Here is a 26517-nt window from a genome sequence, read left to right as displayed (position 1 = left end):
CCTGTAATCCCAGGACTTTGGGAGGCCGAGCTGGGCAGATCACAAGGTCAGGAGATGGAGACCATGGTGAAACCCCATCCCTACTAAAAATACAAAAAATTAGCCAGGCGTGGTGGCAGGCACCTGTAGTCTCAGCTACTCAGGAGGCAGAGGCAGGAGAATGGCCTGAACCCAGGAGGCAGGGCTTGCATTGAGCTGAGACCCCATCACTGCACTCCAGCCTGGGCGACAGAGCGAGACTCTATCTCAAAAAAAAAAAAAAAGAAAAAATCAAACTTTACTAGATAGGAGAACTGCTCAAAAAACAGAAAAAAACCTACAAATCACATTTTCTAATTATAAAAATATGATCATTTACATGAAAATGCTCTGTCTTACCAATAAGAAAGCTTATTAGTTAAAAGAAAAGAAACTGCATGTCTGTATATGCACATATGTATGTGGGCATGTGTGTCTGTACTTGTGTACATATGCAGTTGCCTTCCTCCACCAAAAGGTAAACTTTTGTTTTTTTATTTTGAGACGGAGTCTTGCTCTGTCGCCCAGGCTGGCGTGCAGTGGTGCGATCTTGGCTCACTGCAACCTCCGCCTTCCAGGTTCATGCCATTCTCCTGCCTCAGCCTCTGGAGTAGCTGGGATTACAGGCACCCACCACCCCTGGCTAATTTTTTGTATTTTCAGTAGAGATGGGGTTTCCCCATGTTGGCCAGGCTGGTCTCAAACTACCGACCTCAGGTGATCCGCCAACTTCAGCCCCCCAAAGTGCTGAGATTACAGGTGTGAGCCACCGCACCTGGCCTAAACTTTTTTTTATTGGGATAAATTTCGCATACCATGAAATTCCCCTTAACTATCTTGCAGAGAACAGCTCAATGGTATTTAACACTTTCACCATGCTGTGAAACCATCAGTCTATTTCCTTCTAGAACACTCTCTTCAACCCAAGGAGATCCTGCACCCATTATCACTCATGCCCATTTCCTCTCCCCACACTAAGTCTCTTGAAATTTGTGACTTTGTTTGTCTTTCCTCCACAACGGCCATTCTCCTTAACTTTTAAAAAGCCATTTGCCCTCTCTTGTTTTTTTTTTTTTTTTCTGAGACAGAGTCTCACTCTGTTGCCCAGGCTGGAGTACAGTGGTGTGATCTCAGCTAGCTGCAACCTCTGTCTCCCAGGTTCAATAAATTCTCCTGCCTCAGACTCCTGAGTAGCTGGGACTACCGGCACACACAACCATGCCCAGCTAATGTTTGTATTTTTAGTAGAGACGGGGTTTCACCATGTTGGCCAGGATGGTCTTGATCTCTTGACCTCATGATCCACCCTCTTCAGCCTCCCAAAGTGCTGGGATTACAGGCGTGAGCCACCGTGCCCCGCCCCCTCGCTTCTTTAATAAGACCCTGATTTCGTTTACAGGATCCTGCCCCAACCCAGGGGATGAACCAGGCAAGTCAATCTGTTCCCCATTTCTGCTGGCCAAGCTTCAGACTTGATAAAGTGTGTGGGACAAGCAAGGAAAAGAGGAACAGGGGAAAAACTACCTTTGCCTATGCCCTGCCTTTCTGCTAAGAATGCTATCTTGAGGATGTGATGTCTGGAGCTTCAGCAGCCACTTTGTGACTATGAGAAAACTGCTGTGCCCATGCCTTTCCTTCCTACCAGGAATGCTCTCTTGATTGTGTGATGTCCAGAGCTTCAGCAGCCACTTTGTGACTATGAGAAAACTCTGCCATACCCATGCCCTCACTTTCTGCTAGGTATGCTTTCTTGAGGGTGTAATGTCTGGAGCTTCAGCAGCCACTTTGTGAGTATGAGAAAACTCTGTTGTGCCCATGGCCTCCCTTCCTTCTAGGAATGCTCTCTTGAGGATGTGATGTCTGGAGCTTCAACAGCCACTTTGTGAGTATGAGAAAACTCTGTTGTGTGCATGCCCTTCCTTCCTGCTAGCAATGCTGTCTTGAAGTCATGATGCATGGAGCTTCAGTAGCCACTTTGTGATTTTGAGAAAACTCTCTTGTGCCCATGGCCTCCCTTCCTGCTAGGAATGCTCTCTTAAGGGCGTGATGTCCAGAGCTTCAGCAGCCACTTTGTAAGAATGTGAAAACTGTGTTGTGCCCATGCCTTTGCTTCCTGCTAGGAATGCTCTTTTGAGGGCAGGACATTCAGAGCTCCAGCAGCTGCTTTGTGACTATGAGGCACACTTTCAGACTGTGAGGCATTACCATGCAGGAGGATGTCATTACCAGTTCTTTATTTGCATTACTGTTCTTTTATTTGCATTACCTGTTCTTTATTTGCATTACTGTTCTTTTATTTGCATTACCTGTTCTTTATTTGCATTACTGTTCTTTTATTTGCATTACCTGTTCTTTATTTGCACTACACTCTGTTCTTTATTTGTACAAACGGCCTAGATTTCTCTGCCTGCATCACTGCAGCAAACACTCTATGGGACTTTGGCAAGAGCAAGAAATATTCTCACTTCACGTCTCCTCAATGCCTCCCAGCTATTTGTGCTGCTGTGATGATAGGTCTGTAGTAAGGAATATTCCTTCTCCCCAGGCTCCAGCAGGTACCTGGAAGAGGCATTCCTCGTAGTACTTCTGTTTGGTACTTTTCATCTCTAGGAAAGGAGTGGGAAAATCGCCTGCCTAAGTGTAGCCATACAGAGTAGCTAATGAAGTTCATGCATGAGGGCGTATGGGTCATCAAGCCCTTTTTAAGATTTACATTCCTCCAACTTCTTCTAAAGAACAGCATACTGGCCAGGTGCAGCAGCTCACGCCTGTAATCCCAGCACTTTGGGAGGACAAGGCAGGCAGATCACCTGAGGTCAGGAGTTTGAGATCAGCCTGGCCAACATGGTAAAACCCTGTCTGTACTAAAAATAGAAAAATTAGCCAGGTGTGGTGGCACGTACCTGTAGACCGAGCTACTTGGGAGGCTGAGGCAGAAGAATCGCTTGAACCCGGGAGGCAGAAGTTGCAGTGAGCCAACATCTTGCCGCTGCATCCCAGCCTGGGTGACAGAGAAAGGCTCCATCTCAAAAAAAAAAAAAAAATGGAAACAAATAAGAAAGAAAGTATGAAAGAAAAGAAAGAAAGAAAAGAAAGAAAGAAAAGAAGAAAGAAAGAAAGACGAAAGAAAGAAAGAAAGATGAAAGAAAGAAAGACGAAAGAAATAAAGAAAGAAAGAAAGAAGAAAGAAAGAAAGAAAGAAAAAAAGAAAGAAAGAAAGAAAAGAAAAGAAAGAAAGAAAAGAAAAGAAAGGGAGGGAAAAAACACACAAAATACCTCCTGCATTCATTTGTTCCAGCGCCAGGCAAAATGAGGTGCTGTTAAAATCCTAAGTTATTTATCTTCCGGCAAAGAAGAGATGCCGACTTATGTTTTATTAGGTAGCTCATAAATTACCTTTTCTTAGGCGACCACAATGCTGACATCTTGTGTGCATTCTTGTCTAGACCAGCGCCTCTTTTCCTTCCAGTTTCTGTAAGGGGGTCTTTTTTTTTTCCAATGTGCATCAGCCAGCTACTCACTTAAGCAGCTTCTCAGAAACCCTTTCAAGTTCTGAAGCATCTGCTAATAACACAGCCTTCCATCAAGGCTGTGTCTCCAATCATTCTTTCCAACGCAACCATCTTCCTTCTGCTCCCATAACATATGTTTGTAATCATGTAACACTCTCAGCCTGTTGCAGCAGCCCGTCACCTCTGCAACCCAGAGCTGCTCTACTGAACGCTGTCCAATGTCATTTATGCCGGATTTTAAATGCATTTTTCCTCTAGCAGTCTTGGCTCTTTTAGGATCTCTCTCTCTCTCTCTCTCTCTCTGTTTTTTTCACATTGTACATGATTTCCTTTGTTTTATGCATGTTGGAAACTCAGACCATTTTGCAAGAATTCCATTTACCATGATGCAGACAGCAATCATAAAAGACGATGCTGGCATTCAGAATGGAAAAAAAAATTACAAAAGAATTCTTTGACATTTAGCCATGTCATGACTGATTTTTTTAAATGCAATCATTTTCCATTTGTCTTTAACGCTAGCATTTTTACAAGTGTGTTTAAATATTTGATAGATTTATATTTTAAACCTTTTAGCCCAGGTGCAGTGGCTCACGCCTGTCATCCCACCACTTTGGGAGGCCGAGGTGGGTGAATCACCTGAGGTCACGAGTTCGAGACCATCCTAGCCAACATGGTGAAACACTGTCTCTACTAAAAATACAAAAATTAACCTGGTGTGGTGGCGGGCACTTGTAATCCCAGCTACTAAGGAGGCTGAAGCAGGAGGATCACTTGAGCCTGGGAGGCAGAGGTTGCAGTGAGCCAACATCTTGCCACAGCACCCCAACCTGGGCGACAGAGAAAGACTTCATCTCAAAAAAAAAAAGAAAGAGAAAAAAGAAAGAAAAAGAAAGAAAGAAAGAAAAGGAAGGAAGGAAGGAAAAGAAAGAAAGAAAGAAAGAGAAAGAAAGAAGAAAGAATGAAAGAAAAAGACAGGAAGGAATGGAAAGAAAAAAAAACCCAGCATACCTCCTGCATTCATTTGTTTAAGTGCAAGGCACAATGAGGTGGTGTTCAAATCCTAAGAGCCGAGATCATGCCACTGCACCCCAGCCTGGGCGACAGAGAAAGACTCCATCTCAAAAGAAAGAAAGGAAAGAAAGAAAGAAAGAAAGAAAGGAAGAAAGAAAGAAAGAAAGAAAGAAAGAAAGAAAGAAAGAAAGAAAGAAAGAAAAGAAAAGAAAGAAAGAAAGAAGGAAAGAAAGAAAGGAAGGAGAAAGAGAAGAAAGAAAGAGAGAGAAAGAAAGAGAAAGAAAGAAAGAAGGAAAGAAAGAAGAAAGAAAGAAAAAAACTCAGCATATCTCATGCATTCATTTGTTCCAGCACCAGTCACAACGAGGTGCTGTTCAAATCCTAAGAGCCGAGATCATGCCACTGCACCCCAGCCTGGGCGACAGAGAAAGACTCCATCTCAAAAAAAAAAAAAAGAAAGAGAAAGAAAGAAAGGAAAGAAGGAGAAAGAAAGAAAGGAAAGATGGAGAAAGAAAGAAAGAGAGAGAGAAAGAAGAAAGAAAGAACGAAAGAAAGAGAGAGAGAGAGAAAGAAAGAAAGAAAGAAAGAAAGAAAGAAAGAAAGAAAGAAGAAAGAAAGAAAGAAAGAAAGAAAAGAAACAAGAAAGAAAGAAAAGTAACAAGAAAGGAAGAAAAAAAAAAACCCAGCATACCTCCTGCATTCATTTGTTCCAGCGCCAGGCACAGTGAGGTGCTGTTCAACTCCTAAGAGCCGAGATCATGCCACTGCATTCCGCCTGGGTAACAGAGAAAGACTCCATCTCAAATAAATAAATACATAAATGAATAAAATGAACTACTCTCCTATTGACTTTGACTAGTCTACGTCTTTCTGGGTAGTGCCTTCACTCCTGTCTGACCCTTAGTGAATACCTCTAGGAATCTGTAATCAATATATTTATAATGAATCACCATCAGCTGTCCATGGTCCCAATGATTCCCATTGAATTTACCTCCAAGGGTGAAGATGCCCCTGTTTTCTGAGGGATCTCTTCCTCCTTGTGCCTTCTGCACCAAATCAAAATGTCCAATCTCAATGCTGGGGCTGGGATCATTGATGATTATCACGTGGGTTTCTCACATAGACTGTGGGTTGCATTTTTTTAAAATACATGGTCCAACAGCGTTTAAGGTCACTGTCATTGCCCCTAAACACACAGAGCGAGGCGTAGAACACAGAATCGAATGTACATATGTGCACACACACACACACACGCAATTGTTTTCCTAACTACGTGAGAAAAATCATTCGGTGCTTATCAAAAATGACTCTCCGGCCGGACACGGTGGCTCATGCCTGCAATCCCAGCAATTTGGTAGGCTGAGGCAGGCGGATCACCTGAGGTCAGGAGTTCGAGACCAGCCTGGTCAACAGGGTGAAACCCCCGTCTCTACTAATTAATACAAAAATTAGCTGGGCGTGGTGGTGGGCGCTTGTAATCTCAGCTACTTGTGAGGCTGAGGCAGGAGAATCACTTGAACCCAGGACGCGGAGGTTGCAGTGAGCTGAGATGCTCAGATCTTTTAAGATATCTTTTTGGCAGGGTGCGGTGGCTCACGGCGGTAATCCCAGCACTTTGGGAGGCTGAGGCAGGTGGATCACCTGGGATCAGGAGTTTGAGACTAGCCTGGTCAACATGGCGAAACCCCTTCTCTACTAAAAATACAAAAATTAGCCAGGCGTGGTGGCTTGTGCCTATAATCCCAGCTACTTGGGAGGCTGAGGCAGGAGAGTCGCTTGAACCCGGGAGGCCGAGACTGCAGTGAGCTGAGATCATGCCACTGCAATCCAGCCTGGGAGACACAGCGAGACTGTATCTCAAAAAAAAAAAAAAAAAGGAAAAGAAAAACAAAGGAAGGTGTGATTATGGGAGAGAAGCCTAAACATTGAGGGGAACATCCTAAATCCCAGCAGCAAGGGAAGAAAGGCCAGGCGACAGGGCTTTTTTCTGCACAGAAGTAACTGATGTCTGACTCCATTTCTATGAAACGTGCTCAACAGGCAAATCCACAGAGAGGAAGTGAATTTGTGACTCTCAGAGGTTGGGGAGGGGGATGTGGAGTGACTGCTTGATGGGAATGGCGGTTTCCTTTTAAAGGGAATGAAGATTTTCTCAAACTACATAGAACTGGTGGTTGTACAGCACGGTGAATGTACTAAATGCCCCGTTCGTATAATTTAAAATAACTAACTTGATGTAATTTTTTTTTTTTGAGACAGAATCTTGCTCTGTCACCCAGGCTGGAATGCAATGGTGCGATCTTGGCTCACTACAAGCTCCGCCTCCCAGATTCAAGTGATTCTCCTGCCTCAGCTTCCCGAGTAGCTGGGATTACAGGCACCAGCCCCCACACCAGTATTTTTAGCAGAGATGGGGTTTCTCCATGTTGGCCAGGCTGGTCTCGAACTCCTGACCTCAAGTGATCCACCCACCTCGGCCACCCAAAGTGCTGGGATGACAGGTGTGAGCCACTGTGCCCGGTTATGTGATGTGTGCAAGTTTTTATTTGATAATTGTGAGTATTTCACACAAACGTGGGAGTACGGGGTATGCAACAAGCTTTTTAAAAAACAGAGGTATGTGATGTGAATCTTATCTCTATTTTTAAAAAAGCTTGTCACATGTCTCACACTCACAAGTTTGTGTAAAATAGTCACAATTATCAAATAAAAACTTGTACAGTGATATTCATAGCAGTGGTATTCACAGTAGCCAAAAAGTAGAAACAGCCCTACTGCCCATTTATGAATAAATGGGTAAACACAATGTGGCTCATCCATGCAATGCAATATGATAATGGAATATTATGTAGCCGGGAAAAGGAAGAAGGCTCTAACAAAAGGCTGCAACATGAATGCATTTTTGGAAACAGCCCTACTGCCCATCTATAAAGAAATGGATAAACACAGCATAGCTCATCTATGCAATGCAAAATTATAATAGAATATTACGCAGCGTGGAAAAGGAAGAAGTCTCTAACAAAAGGCTGCAACATGAATGAATTTTTGCAACAGCCCTACTGACCTTCTATGAAGGAATGATAAACACGTTGTGGTTCATCCATGCAATGGAATATTATGCAGCCTTGAAAAGGAACAAGGCTCTGACAAAAGCTGCAACAGGAATGAATCTTTGGAACAGCCCTACTGCCCGTCTATGAAAGAATGGATAAACACAGCATGGTTCATCCATGTGATGCAATATTATAATGGGATATTATGCGGCCTGGAAAATAACAAGGCTCTGACAAAAGGCTGCAACATAAATGCATTTTTAGAAACAGCACTACTGCTCATCTATGAAGGAATGATAAACACAATATGGTTCATCCATGCAATGCAATATTATAGTGGAATATTATGCAGGCTGGAAAAGGAACAAGGCTCTGACAAAAGCAGCAACATGAATGAATTTTGGAAACAGCCCTACTGCTCACCTATGAATGAACGGATAAACACAACATGGTTCATCAACGCAATGGAATATTATGCCACCTGGAAAAGGAATGAGGCTCTGACAAAGGCTGCAACATGAATGAATTTTGGAAACAGCCCAATGCCCATCTGTGAATGAATGGAAAAACACCACGTGGTTCATCCATGCAGTGCAATATTATAATGGAATATTATGTAGTCTGGAAAAGGAACAAGGCTCTGACAAAGGCTGCAATGTGAATGAATTTTTGGAAACAGCCCTGCTGCCCATCTATGAAGGAATGACAAACACACCGTCATTTATCCATGCAATGGAATATTATGCAGTCTGGAAAAGGAACAATGTTCTGACAAAAGCAGTAACATGAATGAATTTTGGAAACAGCCCTACTGCCCATCTATGAAAGAATGATAAACACGATGTGGTTCATCCATGCAATATTATAGTGGAATATTATGCAGCCTGGAACAGGAACAAGGCTCTGACAAAAGACTGTATCATGAATGAATTTTTGGAAACAGTCCTACTGCTCATCTATGAATGAATGATAAACACAATGTGGTTCATCCATGCAATGCAATATTATAATGGAATATTATGCAGCTGGAACAGGAACAAGGCTCTGACAAAGGCTGCAATGTGAATGAATTTTTGGAAATAACCCTAATGCTCATCCATGAAGGAATGATAAACACAGCATCGTTTATCCATGCAATGGAATATTATGCAGTCTGGAAAAGGAATAAGGCTCTGACAAAAGGCTGCAACATGATTGAATTTTGGAAACAGCCCTACTGCCCATCTATAAATGAATGGATAATATCACATGATTCATCCATGCAATGCAATATTATAATGGACTATTATGCAGCCTGGAACAGGAACAAGGCTCTGACAAAGGTTGCATTGTAAATGAATTTTTGGAAACAGCCCTACTGCCCACCTATGAAGGAATGATAAACACAGCGTTGTTTATCCATGCAATGGAATATTTATGCAGTCTGGAAAAGGAACAATGTTCTGACAAAGGCTGTAACAGGAATGAATTTTGGAAACAGCCCTACTGCCCATCTATGAAAGAATGATAAACACAATGTGGTTCATCCATGCAATGCAATATCATAATGAGATATTATGCAGCCTGGAACAAGTACAAGGCTCTGACAAAGGCTGCAATGTGAATGAATTTTTGGAAATAGCCCTAATGCTCATCTATGAAGGAGTGATAAACACAGCATCCTTTATCCATGCAATGGAATATTATGCAGTCTAGAAAAGGAATAAGGCTCTGACAAAAGACTGCAATATATATGAATTTTGGAAACAGCCCTACTGCCCATCTATAAAGGAATGGAAAAACACAACATAGTTCATCTATGCAATTCAATATTATAATGGAATATTACACAGCCTGGAACAGGAACAAGGCTCTGACAAAGGCTGCAATGTGAATGAATTTTTGGAAACAGCCGTACTGCCCATCTATGAAGGAATGATAAACACAATGTGATTCCTCCATGCAATGGAATATTATGCACCCTGGAAAAAGAAAAAGGCTCTGACAAAAGCTGCAACATGAAAGAATTTTTGGAACAACCCAAACAACCCGACTACCCATCTATGAATGAATGGATAGACATAGCATGGTTCATCCATGCAATGGAATATTATAATGGAATATTATGCAGCCTTGAAAAGGAACGAGGCTCTGACAGAAGACTACAACATGAATGAATTTTGGAAGCAGCCCTACCACCCATCTATGAAGCAATGGATAAATAAAGCATAGTTCATCCATGCAGTGGAATATTATGCAGCCAAAAAAAAGAACAAGGCTCTGACAAAGGCTGCAATGTGAATGAATTTTTGGAAACAGCCCTACTGTCCATCTTTGAATGAATGATAAACACAGTATGGTTTATCCATGCAATGGAATATTATGCAGCCTTGAAAAGGAGCAAGGCTCTGACAAAGGCAGAGACAGGTTGCAATGTGAATGAATTTTTGGAAACAGCCCTACTGCACATCTATGAATGAATGATACACACAATGTGGTTCATCCATGCAATGCCATATTATAATGGAATATTATGCAGCCTTGAAAAGGAAGGAGGCTCTGATAAAGACTGCAATGTGCATGAATTTTTGGAAACAGCCCTACTGCCCATCTATGAAGGAATGATAAACACAGTGTGATTCCTCCATGCAATGGAATATTATTCAGCCTGGAAAAGGAACAAGGCTCTGACAAAAACTGCCATGTGAATGAATTTTTGGAAACAGCCTTACTGCCCATCTATGAAATTATGATAAACACAATGCACTTCATCCAGGCAATGCAATATTATAATGGAATATTATGCAGCCTAGAACAGGAGCAAGGCTCTGACAAAAGACTGTATCATGAATGAATTTTTGGAAACAGGCCTACTGTCCATCTATGAATGAATGATAAACACAATGTGGTTCATCCATGCCATGCAATATTATAATGGAACATTATGCAGCCTGGAACAGGAACAAGGCTCTGACAAAGGCTGCAACATGAATGAATTTTTGGAAATAGCCCTACTGCTCATCTATGAAGGAATGATAAATACGGCATGGTTCATCCATGCAATGGAGTATTATGCAGCCTTGAAAAGGAACAAGGCTCTGACAAAATCTGCAACATGAATGAATTTTTGGAACAGCCCTACTGTCCGTCTATGAAAGAATGATAAACACAGTATGGTTCATTCATGCAATGCAATATTATAATGGAATATTATGAAGCCTGGAAAAGGAAGAAGTCTCTGACAAAAGGCTGCAATGTGAATGAATTTTTGGAAACAGCCCTACTGCCCATCTATGAAAGAATGATAAACACAGGGTTTTTCATCTGTGCAATGCAATCCTATAATGGAATATTATGCAGCCTGGAAAAGGAATGAGACTATGACAAAGACTGCAATGTCAATGAATTTTGGAAACAGCCATACTGCCCATCTGTGAATGAATGGATAAACATCACGTGATTCATTCGTGCAATGCAATATTATAATGGAATATTATGCAGCCTTGAAAAGGAACAAGGCTCTGACAAAAGGCTGCAATGTTGATGAATTTTGGAAACAGCTCTACTGTCCATCCATGAAGGAATGGAGAAACACAGCATAGTTCATCCATGCAATGGAATATTATAATGGAATATTACACAGCCTGGAAAAGGAACAAGGCTCTGACAAAGACTGCAACGTGAATGAAACTTGAGGACATCATGCTCAGGGAGAAAAGCCAGGCACAAACACAAAAGCACACGTAGTGTATGATTCCCTTTTAATGAAACGTGCTGAACAGGTAAACTCCTAGAGAAAGATAGTGGATTTGTGGGTGCCAGGGCCTGGGAAGGAGAAATGGAAGTGACTGTTTAATGCATACAGGGTGCGCTTTTGGGGGTGAGGAGAAATTTCTGGACCTAGAGATTGGTGATGGTTGTACAACATTGTGAATGCACTAAATATCACTGACTCATTGAGTTTAAAACGGTTATAATGCTGAATTTTATATATTTGTATTTTGTCATCATAAAAAAGAGTGTACATTCCGAATTTTCTTTTTTAACAGGTGAGAGGTTGGGTAAAGAATCTTCCAGAATGGACGGACATGGTGACTCACCTCTGAAATCCCAGTACTTTGGGAAGTCAAGGTGGGCAGATCACCTGATGTCAGAAGTTCAAAACTAGCCTGGCCAACATGGCGAAACCCCGTCTCTGCTAAATATAAAAAAAAATTAGCCGGGTGTGGTGGTGCACGCCTTTATCCCAGCTACTTGGGAGGCTAAGGCAGCAGAATCGCTTGAACCTGGGAGGCAGAGGTTGCAGTGAGCTAAGATTGTGCCACTGCACTCCAACCTGGAGGACGGAGCAAAAACTCTGTCTAAAAAAAAAAAAAAAAAAAAAAAGAAAACTTCCAGAATGCTTGCCTTCTCCACACGCTATGTCACTTTTGCTGGTTGACCTAGAATCCATCCTTTTTTTTTTTTTTTTTTTCTCGAATGCAATCCAAACATACAAGCTGAAGCTGGCCACAATCACCACTTATAAAGTGTGATTGGTGTAATGGAGTTGAACTTCCATTTTTACTTACTTATTTTCATCATACCCAGAACGATTTATGTGGTTTCACACTTAGATGTCCAAAGGGTGCCGGCATTAAAGTGGTTTGTGCTGAATGCCGTTGTAATTAGGGAAGGGTTGGGGGCGTCCACTGGCATAATTGATACTCTAACCCGTAATTGGCACTCTAACTTGAAACACATTTTATTTATAATTTTTATTTATTTATTTATTTATAAAATAAAATTTTATTTACACAATGTGTTTCATTCACATTGCTGTCTTTGTCAGAAACCTGTTCCTTTTCCAGGCTGCGTAATATTCCATTATGAGTCCACGGTTTCTGTGAAGGTATCGCTCAAAAAGCCATAACAAAACAAAATGAAGTTCAGAGCCGTCATCACAGCCCAGAATGCTGGTGTTCACTTTGGCCCCATTAAGAGTCTAAGATGTTTTGGTGGAGAGCCCTGATATTCATTTCTGTGCTGCTGGAGACCTTGTAGAGAAATCTCAGCTTAACAAAGGCCAGAAGAGAAATGGCAGAAACGATTTGACATTCTCTGGCTGGGATGCCTGGAGAATTATGCAATGATCCAGAATCATGTGGGTAAAGAAGGAGTTTGGGAAACTTTTGCTGTTTTTGTTTGTTGTTTGTTTGTTTTTGTGACGGACTTTCACCCTGTCACCCAGGCTGGAGTGCAATGGTGTGATCTTGGCTCACTGCAAACTCCACCTCTGGGGTTCAAGAAATTCTTCTGCCTTAGCCTCCCGAGTAGCTGGGATTACAGGCACACGCCACCAAGCCCGACTAATTTTATTTTATTTTTTTATTTTTTATTTGTTATTTTTTTCAGATGGAGTCTTGCTCTGTCTCCCAGGCTGGAGTGCAATGGCACGATCTTGGCTCACTGCAACCTCCGCCTCCCGTGTTCAAGCCATTCCCCTGCCTCAGCCTCCGGAGTAGCTGGGACTACAGGCATGCGCTACTGCGCCCAGCTAATTTTTATATTTTTAGTAGAGATGGGGTTTCTCCATGTTGGCCAGGCTAATCTCGAACTCTTGACCTCAGGTGATCTGCCCGTCTCAGCCTCCTGAAGTGTTGTGATTACAGGCGTGAGCCCCTGCACCTGGCCCAGCTAATTTTTTTTTTCTTTGAGACAGAGTCTTTCTCTGTCGCCCAGGCTGGAGTCCAGTGGCACAATCTCGGCGCACTGCAACCTCCGCCTCCAGGGTTCAAGCAATTCTCCTGCCTCAGCCTCCCAAGTAGCTGGGATTACAGGCACCCGCCACCATGCCTGGCTAATGTTTGTATTTTTAGTAGAGACGGGGTTTCACCATGTTGGCCAGGCTGGTCTCGAACTCCCGACCTCAGGTGATCCACCCACCTCAGCCTCCCAAAGTGCTGGAATGACAGGCGTGAGCCACCATGCCCGGCCAAGTCTGGGAAGGCTTTGACAAAAACGTCGCTTTTCCTGGGAGTTGGTGGCACCAAATGACTGTTGACAAATTCTGTCAGGGTGAAATTGAGCCAGTTGTCACCTTCGGTCACCAGCAAATAAGCCAGTGTGACAGTTGTCACATCTTCTGTAGGCCTTAGCTCAAAGCAAATGTGGCTTGGTGTTTTCCTGGCCTGGTACAAACCTGACCATCTCCCTCTAAACTCTGCCCTCCTCTTTGGGCCTGAAGCAGACCCTGTCCCTTGTCAAACCTCATAGCAGGCTGGGCGTGGCTGCTCACGCCTACGATCAAAGCACTTTGAGAGGCTGAGGCAGGAGGATTGCTGGAGACTCGAAGTTCAAGACCAGCCTAGGCAACACAGTGAGGTCCTGTCTCTACAAAAAATGAAAAAATAGCTGGGCATGGTGGTAAGTGCCTGTGGTTCCAGCTACTCGGGAGGCTGAGGGAGGAGAATCACTGGAGCCCAGGAGGTTGAGGCTGCAGTGAGCTGTGATAATGCTGCTGTACTCCAGCATGGACAACAGAGCAAGACCCTGCTTATCTTCCTCAAAACACACACACACACACACACACACACACACACACACACACACACAAACAAACTCCTTAGGAATTATGGTTCACATATGATTTTTTTTTTTTTTGAGACAGAGTCTTGCTCTCTTCCCCAGGCTGGAGTGCAGTGGGGTGATCTCAGCTCACTGCAACCTCTGCTTCCCCAATTCAAGTGATTCTCCTGCCTCAGCCTCCCAAGTAGCTAGGACTAGAGGCACCTGATACCATGCCCGGCTAATTTTATATTTTTAGTAGAGACGCGGTTTCGCCATGTTGGCCGGGCTGGTCTCAAACTCCCGACCTCTAATGATCCACCCACCTCAGCCTCCCAAATTGCTGGGATTATAGGTGTGAGCCACCCCACCCGGCATTTCTTTTGTAAGTATTTTAACGCTGGTTGGACTCAAGGGCGACTAGTCCATGGAGTCAAGGACGATCAGTACTTTCCTTTGGATTTTTTTACATTTTAATTTTAATTTGTGTAGATTTACGGGTTCCATTTCCAGTTTTGCTCCACGGATATTGTGCGTGGTGAAGTCTCCGCCTTCAGCATCACCAAAGGTTTTGTTCAGTTCTCAAATCATTGATTCCAGGTACTGTTTAAAACCATTTTTTCAGGATAAATGTTAACTTGTTAAGTAAAGTAAGGCTAAGCAGGGAAAAAAAAGAAAAACACCTTTGGACTCAAAAGAGGCATGATATATTTTATATCGTGTTCTGCCTGATGGAGGGAAATAAATATTTCTGTTCTTATGCCTTGGAGGACCAGGTGAAGCCGCAGAGTGGACGCCCATCATTGTGTTGGAGGCTGTTTACTGAGATCCTACTATGTGCAAAGCTCTGAGCGGCACGTTGTGAGGAAGAATGAATGATTTGACCTCTGAAAACTCATGTCCCTACTAGGCTAATCCAACACGGGACAGATACAGAAAGGAGATAACGGCTGGGCACGGTAACTCACACCTGTAATCCTAGCACTTTGGGGGCTAAGGCAGGAGGATCATGAGGTCAGGAGTTCGAGAGCAGCCTGGCCAACATGGAGAAACCCCATCTCTACTAAAAATGCAAAATTAGCTAGGCATGGTGGCGGGTGCCTGTAATACGAGCTACTGTGGAGGCTGAGGCAGGAAAATCACTTGAACCCAGAAGGTGAAGGTTGCAGTGAGCTGAGATCATGCCACTGCACTCCAGCCTGGGCAACAGAGCAAAACACCATCCCCCAAACGAAAACAGAAACAAACAAACAAACAGAAACACAGGAGGGAGAGCTCAGCCTTATTTCTGCAAGGGTGACCAATGTGATTCACGAGGGATCAGGTAAATGGGGTTTTGCAGACTGCATAGGAGTTTGCCAGGGAGATTTAGGAGAGTTTGTGGGGAGGGATCAATACTTGCAAATGCTTAGAGGTGTGGTTGTGGGCATCTTTAACGGGAATAGCAGAAAGGGGGTTGTATGAAGACAGAATCAAAGGGAATGTTATTATTTCTCCAAACAAAGCAGGTACCCCCCAAATCAGGGCATTTTTCTTTATCGTTGTTCTTATTTTAATTTGTCCTCCCAGGCTCTGCCGTTAGGACTCTCGGCTCTTGAGCCTTAATTTTTGCCTTCACTTTTATCTTAATAGTTACATATATATTTAAGATGTTAGTTAGGTATTCTTAATACCCCAACACAACTTTATAGTTGATTTTTTTTATGGGGGTTAGGTAGAGGTCCCTTTTAACACTCTAATGCAATCTGTCCAACCGTCACAAATATATAAACAGAGACATTAAGAATAACGGACACCCATCGCTTCTCCCACCCCATCCAGCCCTCTGCGACGCTCCCTACAACCCAAGGTGACCCTGTGTGGAGTTTGGTATCCTTCATTTTCTGAATTTCCTTTGATACTTCACTTTATTGCATTTCTCTATTTTAATTGTCTCTAACTTTATGAAAAGTGTATATCATGCTCTATGTAATTTTTTGAGACCAGCATTTCTCACTGAAAACATCATTTCAAAGATTCATCCATACTGGATTTCTGCTGTGTCTTCATTTTGGTGGCTCCGTAATATCCCAGCAGGTGAATATTCCACAACTTATGGATGCGTCCTTCTGCCTATGGGCATTAGGTTATTTCCTCGTAGAAACAGGAAATGGAAATAGGAATATTTCTATGGGGTATTTTGGGGCAGGGCTACTGTAAACATTTTTAGACATGTTACCTGATGGGCAAATCAAGACTGCCGTGAGACACGCTTTTCACACCAATATTGAAAGACAGGACTAGCTGGATTTCCTAGGCCAACTCGGAATTCCTAAGTCTAGGTGGGGAAGGTGATTGCACCCACCTTGTAACTCAGCTCACACCCAACCAATCGGGTAGCAAAGAGGGAGCTCACTAAAATACAAATTAGGCTAAAAGCAGGAGGTAAAGAAATAGTCAAATCATCTATTACCTGAGAGCACAGGGGGAGGGACAATTATTGGAATATAAACCCAGGTATTTGAGCCGGGAGGGGGCAACCCCCTTTGGGTCCCCTCCCATTGTATCAGAGCTCTGTTTTCAAGCTGTTAAATCTTGCAACTGCACACCCTTCTGGTGCATGTTTGTTCCGGCTCGAGCTGAGCTTTCGCTCGCCGTCCACCACTGCTGAACGCTGCCGTTGCAGACCCACCGTTGACTTCCACCCCTCTGGATAGGGCAGGGTATCTGCTGTGCTTCTGATCCAGCAAGGCACCCCCTGCCACTCACAATCATTGTTCCTGCGTGGCTAAGTGCCCAAGTTTGTCCTAATGGAGCTGAACACCAGTCGCTGGGTTCCAGGGTTCTCTTCCGTGGCCCATGGCTTCTAATAGAACTACAACACTCACTGCATGGCCCAAGGTTCCATTCTTGGAATCCATGAGGCCAAGAACCCCAGCTCAGAGAAGAAAAGACTTGCAGCCATCTTGGGAGTGGGCGGCTGCCATCTTGGGAGTGGCCCACTCCCATCTTGGGAGTGGTCTGTCCCCATCTTGGGAGCTCTAAGACCAAAGACCTGCCCGTAACGATATGATTGGCAAAAATGTTAAAAATGAAGCATTCTGACGGTTGCAGATGTTGCCGTAGGTGCCAGAGATTGGCTTTCCTCAACATTGTAAGGCAAAATGTCTGTCTCGACCACCATTTTGGAAAGGGGTTTGGCCTCATCTTAAAGTTGAGAAACACGGGTTCCCCAGCCCAGCAATTGTACTCTGGATGTGTCCCCAAGATGAACTCCAGCCTTTAGGTATTGTCTGAGGCACTGGAACTGGAACAACTTCAGCTTGAATAGGGGCTGGGTAAAATGAGGCTGAGACGTACTGGGCTGCATCCCCAGATGGATAAGTCATCCTAAGCTACAGGATGAGTTAGGAGGTTTGCACAAGACACAGGTCACAAAAACCTTGCTGATGAAACAGGTTTCAGTAAATAAGCTGAATGAAACCCACCGAAACCAAGATGGCAATGAGAGTGACCTCTGGTCGTCCTCACTGCTACACTCCCACCAGCACTAAGACAGTTTACAAATGCCATGGCAATGTCAGGAAATTACCCTATATGGTCTAAAAAGGGGAGCCATGAATTATCCACCCCTTGTTTAGCATAAATCCTTTCCTGGGGGCTCCAGGCCTCCTCCCTCTCTGGGGGGTCTGGAAGGCATCCCTGGGCTGTGGCCTCATCACTCCAGTCTCTACCTCCACTCACAGGTTTTTGGGTTAGAATATGAAACATATCTTTTTTGGGATACATAGTTCAATCCACTTCAAATGTATCTAGTTCTCTCTGGAGGCTCTAGGGAGGATCCTTCCTGCCTCTCCCAGCTCCTAGGGGATCCAGAGTCCCTGAGCTTGTGGCTGCATCACTCCAGTCTCTGCCTCCGTCTCCAGGTGGCCTTCTCCTGTGTGTTTGTGTCTCCTCTTCTGTCTCTTGAAAAGACACTTGTCATTGCATTTAGGGCTTACCCTACTCTACCCCAGGATGATCTCATCTCAAGGCCCTTCACTTTATCACATCTACAGAGACCCTATTTCTAAATAAGTTCTCACTCCAGGTTCTGGGCTTTCAGATGTGGACAGATCTTTCTGGGGGCCACTGTTCAATCCAGTACAATTGTATCCAGTTCCCTCTGGAGGCTCTAGGGGAGGATCCTTCCTGGCTCTCCCAGCTCCTGGGGGATCCAGCATCCCTGGCCTTGTGGTCCCATCACTCCAGTCTCTGCCTCTGTCTCCATGAGACCTTCTCCTCTGTGTCTGTGTCTCCTCTTCTGTCTCTTATGGGGACAGCTGTCATTGGATTTAGAGTCCACCCTAATCCAATATGACCTCACCTTAACTTGACTAAAACTGCAAAGAGTGTATTTCCAAAGAAGGTGATGATCAGAGATTCTGAGTGGATGCGAATTTTGGAGAGGACACAGTTCCATCCTCTGCAGAGTGTCTTGTGCTGTCTCCAGTGTCCTTATCTGCCAGAGACCCTGTGGGCGTTGAGCAAGGTGGTCCTCCTGTGTCACCACCTCCGGGGTCTTACCTTTCACCAGGTGTGCCCACCTGGTGGCCGAATGGTGCAATGTGAAATGATCTTTGCTCTCTGCTCCCTCATCTCTCTCTCTCTGTGTCCCTCTCTCTTTCTCTCTCTCTCTTTCTGTTTCTCCTGCATGCTGGTCCTGTCCACACCACCTCATCCTGCCGTGTGGACCCCATTCTCATCCACTCAGCAAGGGAGGAAAGTGCTCACGTGAAAACAGGTGAAGATGTGAAGAGGGGCTTCGGAACATGGAGCCAGGGCAAGAGGGTGGGTAACACTGGGATGGAGCCCACAGCATTCTTTGCTTATCCCTGCAGCTGCCTGGGGGCTTTGTCTGCATTCGCTCCTCTCCACCATCCACAGCTTCTCACTCTTCCTCCATGTGGTACACATTTTCCTGCCCAGGAGCTGCTCCCTGAGCTCGGGATGCTCTCCCTCTAGATCTCTGCATGGCTGTCACCTTCCTGTCCACACTTAGCAAGACCCACAGTTGTTTCGTTCAGTCTTTGGGGGCAGCTGTCTCCTGAGCAAGACCAACTCTCTCAAGCCTAGAATGTGAGTCAAGGAAGCAGCCAGGAGCTGAACCAGCATCACTAAAGCTACATCCGCGTCTTCCCAGGAAATGATGGTTTAGAATCATCCTTGTGGACCTGCCAGGATTGTTAGACTCAAAACATAAACAAAGAAAAATAAAAAGTGGGCTGGACACAGTGGCTCACGCCTGAAATCCCAGCACTTTGGGAGGCCAAGGTGGGCGGATCAGCTGAGGTCAGGAGTTCGAGACAAGCCTGACCAACATGGAGAAACCCCATCTCTACCAAAAATACAAAATTGGCCGGGCGTGTTGGTGCACACCTGTAATCCCAGCTACTTGGGAGCCTTAGGCTGGAGAATCGCTGGAACCTGGGAGGAGGAGATTGAGGTGAGCTGAGATTGGGCCACTGCACTCCAGCATGGGCGACAGAGCGAGACTCCATTTCAAAAAAAAAAGAGGAACCGTATTTGCAAACTATGCCTCTCTGAAATGCGTTAATTTTAATATATAAGACACTTAGGGCCGGACACACTGGCTCACACCTGTAATCTCAGCACTTTGTGGGGCTGAGGTGGGCAGATCACGAGGTTAGGAGATCGAGACCATCCCGGCTAACACGGTGAAACACCGTCTCTACTAAAAATATTTAAAAAATTAGCCTGACGTGGTGGCGGGCACCTGTAGTCTCAGCTAATGGGAAGGCTGAGGCAGGAGAACGTCATGAACCCGGGAGGCGGAGGATGCATTGAGCTGAGATCGCAACATTGCACTGCAGCCTGGGTGACAGAATGAGACTCCATCTCAAAACAAAACAAACAAACAAAAATTCACAAAGTGAGTGAGATGGCTTGGCCCGTGTGCGCCGACAGTACCTTGCAGAGGAAGCTTTCATGGGATTTTCAGAACCGGTCAGCTGCTCAGGAAGCTCCTCCTGTAGCAGGAAGATGGGGAGGATATTGAAGTAAGACGCGTCCGCTAGGAATAGGCCATCAATGCAAGTACTTCCATTCCAAGTTCCATTCCACATTCCATTCCACGTTCCATTCCGCGTTCCATTCCACATTCCACGCCATTCCATTCCACATTACATTCCATTCCATTCCCCATTCCATTCCACATTCCATTCCATTCCATTCAAACTCCATTCCATTCCATTCCACATTCCATTCCATTCCATTCCATTCCACATTCCATTCCATTCCATTCCCTTCCACATTCCGTTCCAGATTCCATTCCATTCCATTTCACATTCCATTCCATGTCATTCCACATTCCATTCCACATTCCTCTCCAATACATTCCATATTTCGTTCGATTCCATTCCTCATTCAATTCCATTCTATTCCATTCCACATTCCATTCCATTCCACTCAACATTACACATTCCATTCCACGTTCCATTCCACTTTCCATTCCACGTTCCATTCCACATAGCATTCAATTCCATTCTACATTGTATCCCACGTTCCATTCTATTCCATTCCACATTCCATTCCGCATTTCATTGCATTCCATTCCAACTTCCCTTGCATTCCATTATACATTCCATTCCATATTCCATTCCATTCCTTTCCACATTCCATTCCACATTCCATTTCATTCCATTCCACATTCTATTCCACATTCCGTTCCTTTCCATTTCACATTCCTTTCCATGTTCCATTCATTTCCATTCCATGTTCGATTCCACATTCCATTACATTCCATAACAAATTCTTTCCACATTCCAATCCACATTCCATTTGATTCCATTCCACATTCTATTCCATTCCATTCCATATTCCTTCCCATTCCATTTCACATTGCAATCAATTGCATTCCATATTCCATTACATTCCATTAAATATTCCATTCCATTCCATTCCACTTTCCATGTCATTCCATTCCACATTCCATTCCACTCCATTATATTACATTCCATTCCACATTACCTTCCATTGCATTCCACATTCTATTCCATTCCAGATGGCATTCCGTTCCATTCCACATTCCATTTCATTACACATTTCATTCCATTCCATTCGACATTCCATTACGTTCCATATTCCATTCCATTCCATTCCACTTTCCATTGCATTCCATTCCACATTGTATTCCACATTCAATTCCATTCCATTCCATTCCATTTTCCATTGCATTCCATACAAAACTCCAGGGCATTCAATTCCACATTCCATTCCTTTCCATTCCATTCCATATTCCATTCCACATTCCATTCCAATTCATTCCAATTTCCACTCTATTCCATTCCACATTCCATTCCATTCCATTCCACATTGCATTCCACATTCCATTCCATTCCATTCCACTTTCCATCCCATTCCATTCCACATTCCTTTCCATTCCATTCCATTCCATTCCAATTTCCCTTCCGTTCCATTGCACATTCGATTCCATTCCATTCCACATTGCATTCCATTCCACTCCACGTTCCATTCCATTCCATTGTACATTCCATTCCATTCCAGATTGCATTCCTTTCCATTCCACATTCCATTTCATTCCACATTCCATTCCATTCCACATTCCATTCCATTCCACATTCCATTCCATTACATGCCATTCCATTCCACATTCGATACCACATTCAATTACATTGCATTCCACATTCCATTCCATTCAATTCCACTTTCCATTCCATTCTATTCCACATTCCGTTCCATTCCATTCCACCTTCCATTCCAATCCATTCCACATTCCATTCCACTCCATTCCATTCCACATTGCATTCAATTCCATTCCAAATTCCAATCCATTCCATTCCACATTCCATTCCATTCCAAACCATTCCATTCCACGTACAATTCCATTACATTCCACGTTCCATTCCATTGAATTCCAAGTTCCATTCACTTCTATTCCACATTCCATTCCACTAAATTCCACATTGCATTCCACATTCCATTCCATTCCATTCTACATTCCATTCCACGTTCCATTCCATTCCATTCCACATTCCCTTAACATTCCTTTCCATTCCAGTCCACATTCAATTCCATTCCATTCTGTTCCACATTCCATTCCATTCCATGAAATTCCACATTCCATTCCATTCCATTGCATTCCGCATTCCATTCCATTCCATTCCACATTCCATTACATTCCATTCCATTCCACTTTCCATTCGATTACATTCCACATTACATTCCATTCCATTCCAGTTTCCATTCGATTACATTCCACATTCCATTCCATTCCATTCCACATTCCATTCCATACCATTCCACATTCTATTCCATGACATTCCACATTTCATTCCATATTCCATTTGATTCCATTCCATTCCATTCCACATTCCATTCCATTCCATTCCGCATTCCATTCCACATTCCATTCCGTTCCATTCCAGATTCCATTGCTTTCCATTCCACATTCCATTCAATTCCATTCCGCATTCTATTCCATTCCTCATTCTCTTCCATTCCATACCATTCCATTCTACGTTCCATTCCACTCTATTCAAAGTTCCATTCCATTCCATTCCACATTTCATTCCATTCCATTACATATTCCATTCCAAATTGCAATCCATTCCATTGTACATTCCATTCCATGTACCGTTCCATTCCATTCCAAATTCCTTTCCACATTCCATTACATTTCATTCCATTCCAGTCCACATTCCATTTCATTCCATTCCATTCCACATTCAATTCCAAATTCCATACCTTTACATTCCACACTCCATTCCATTCCGTTACGCATTCCATTCCATTCCATTCCACTTTCCTTTCCATTCCACATTCCATTCCATGCCCTTCTACATTCCATTCCATTTCATTCCACATTCCATTGCATTCCATTCCACATTCCATTGCATTCCATTCCACATTTCTTTCCATTCCACATTCCATTCCATTCCATTCCACATTCCATTCCATTCCATTCCACATTCCATTCCATTCCATTCCATTCCACATTGCATTCCATTCCATTCCACATTCCATTCGTTTCCATATGGCATTCCATTCCATTCCACATCCAATTCCATTCCATTCTACATTCCATTCCATTCTGTTGCACAATCCATTCCATTCCTCATTCCAGTGCATTCCATACCATTTCATTCCATTCCATTCCACGTTCCATTCCATTCCATTCTACGTTCCAATCCATTGCATTCCACTTTCCATTCCCTTCCATTCCAAGATCCATTCCATTCCGTTCCACATTCCATTTCATTCCATTCCACATTCTATTGTACATTCCATTCCATGTTCCATTCCATTCCATTCCACATTGCATTCCACATTCCATTCCATTTTATTACATTCCAGTCCACATTCCATTCCACTCCATTAAATTCCTCTTTTCATTCAGTTCCATTGCATTCCACACTCCATTCGATTCCATTCCACATTCCATTCTGCATTCCGTTACATATCCCATTCCATTCCATTACATTCCGCATCCCATTGCATTCCATTACACATTCCATTCCATTCCATTCCATTCCACATTCCATTCGATTCCATTCCACATTGCATTCCATTCCATTCCACATTCCGTTGCATACCATTCCACATTCTATTCCATGCCATGCCAAATTTCATTCCACATTCCATTCCATTTAATTTCACATTCCTTTAGATTCCATTCCATTCCATTCCATTCCACGTTCCATTCCATTCCATTCCAAGTTCCATTCCATTCCATTCCAAATTCCATTCCATTCCATTCCACTCCACCTTCCATTCCATTCCGTTCCACTTTCCATTCCACATTCCATTCCTTTCCTTTCCAGATTCCATTCCATTCCATTCCACATTCCATTCAATTGCATTCCACATTCCATTCCAATCCACGTTCCGTTCCATTCCATTACACATTCCTTTCCGCATTCCATTCCACGTTCCATTCCATTCGATTCCATTCCACAATCCTTTCCATTCCATTCCGCATTCCATTCCATTCCACTTTCAATGCCATTCCATTCATTTCCTTTCCGCATTCAATTCCACATTCCTTTCCACACACTTCCATTCCACATTCCCTTCCATTCCATTGCATTCCCTTCCACATTCCATTCCATTCCATTCCACATTCCATTCCATTCCATTCCACATTCCATTCCATTCCATTCCACATTCCATTCCATTCCACAGTCCATTCCACTCCTTTCCAGATTCAATTCCATTCCATTGCACATTCCGTTACAGTCCTCATTCCATTCCATTCCATACCATTCCATTCCATTCCATTCCACGTTCCATTCCATTCCATTCCACATTCCCTTCCATTCCATTCCACATTCCATTCCAATCCAGATTGAATTCCATTCCATTCCACCTTCCATTGCATTCCATTCCACTTTCCATTCCATTCCATTCCGCATTCCATTCCATTCCTCATGACATTCCATCCCATACCATTCCATTGCATTCTATAAAACGTTCCATTCCATTCCATTTCACTTTCCATTACATTCCTTTTCATTTCAGTCCACATTCCATACCATTCCATTTCATACCACATTCCTTTCCATTGCATTGCACATTCCATTCCATTCCATTCAATATTCCTTTCCATTCCATTCCACGTTCCATTCCGTTCCAATCCACTTTCCATTCCATACAATTCCAAGTTCCATTCCATGTTCCATTCCACGTTCCATTCCAGATTCCATTCCATTCCGCTTTCCATTCCACTTTCCATTCCATTCCTTTACATTACACATTCCATTAATTTCTATTCCAGTCCACATTCCTTTCCATTCCATTGCATTCCCCATTCCATTCCACATTCCATTCCATTCCGTTAAACACTCCATTCCATTCCTTTCCACATTCCACATTGCATTCCATGTTCCATTCCACGTTCCATTCCATGGCCCACTCCACTTTCATTTACATTTTCCACTCCATTCCATTCCACGTTCCATTCATCATTCCATTACATCTACTCCACATTCCCTTCCATTCCATTCCTTATTCCATTCCATTCCTCATTCCATTCCATTCCATAACACATTCCATTCCGTTCCATTCAACATTCTTTTCCATTCCATTCCACATTCCATTCCATTCCATTCCACATTCCATTTCATTCCATTCCACATTGCATTCCATTCCATTCCGCGCTGCATTCTATTCCCTTCCACATTCCATTCCAAATTCTATTCCATTCCATTCCACATTCCATTCCACATTACATTCCATGTTCCATTCCACGTTCCACTCCATATTCCTTTCCACGTTCCATTCCACGTTTCATTTGACATTCCATTCCATATTCCATTCCACGTTCCATTCCAGGTTCCATTCCATTCCATTCAACCTTCCGTTCCACATTAAATTCTATTCCATTCCACATTCCTTTCCACGTTCCATTCCACGTTCTATTCCATTCCATTCCATGTTCCATTTCACGTTCCATTAAATTCCATTCCACATTCCATTCCACATTCCATTCCATTCCATTCCATTTCACATTCCTTTCCACATACCACTCCATTCCATTCCACATTCCACTCCATTCCATTCCACATTCCATTCCTCATTTCTCTCTATTACATTCCACATTCCATTGCACATTGCATTCCACATTCCATTCCATTCCATTACATGTTCCATTCCACATTCCGTTCCACATTCAAATCCTTTCCATTCCACATTCCATTCCACATTCCCTTCCATTCTATTCCATTATACATTCCACTCCATTGCATTGTGTATTCCTTTCCACATTCCATTCCACATTCCATTCCATTCCGTTCCACATTCCATTCCATATGCTATTCCACCTTCCATTCCACCCTCCATTCCACGTTCCATTCCAATTTCCATTCCACTTTAATTTCCACCATCCATTCCACATTGCATTCCACATTCCATTCCATGTTCCAAGTCATTCCATTTCACATTCCATTGCACGTTCCATTCCATGTTCCATTCCAAGTTCCGTTCAACGTTCCTATCCACGTTGGATTCCACTTTCCATTCCATGTTCCATTCCATTCCATTCCACCTTCCATTCCACATTCCATTCCATTCTGTTCCACATTCCACTCCATGTTCCATTCCACATTCTATTCCATTCCATTCCACGTTCCATTTCACGGTCCACTACATTCCATTCCACATTCCATTCGACATTCCTTTGCATTCCATTCCACATTCCATTCCAATTTCCACTCCATTCCATTCCACATTCCACTCCATTCGATTCCACATTCCATTGAACGTTCCATTCCACATTCCATTCCACGTTCCATTCCACATTCCATTCCACATTCAATTCCATTCCATTCCAAATTCTATTCCACATTCCATTCCATTCCATTCCATTCCACATTCCACTCCATTCCATTCCGTATTCC

Source organism: Pongo abelii, chromosome 14, assembly GCF_028885655.2.
Source record: "Pongo abelii isolate AG06213 chromosome 14, NHGRI_mPonAbe1-v2.0_pri, whole genome shotgun sequence".
NCBI lineage: Eukaryota > Metazoa > Chordata > Mammalia > Primates > Hominidae > Pongo > Pongo abelii.
This window is presented reverse-complemented; position numbering follows the sequence as displayed.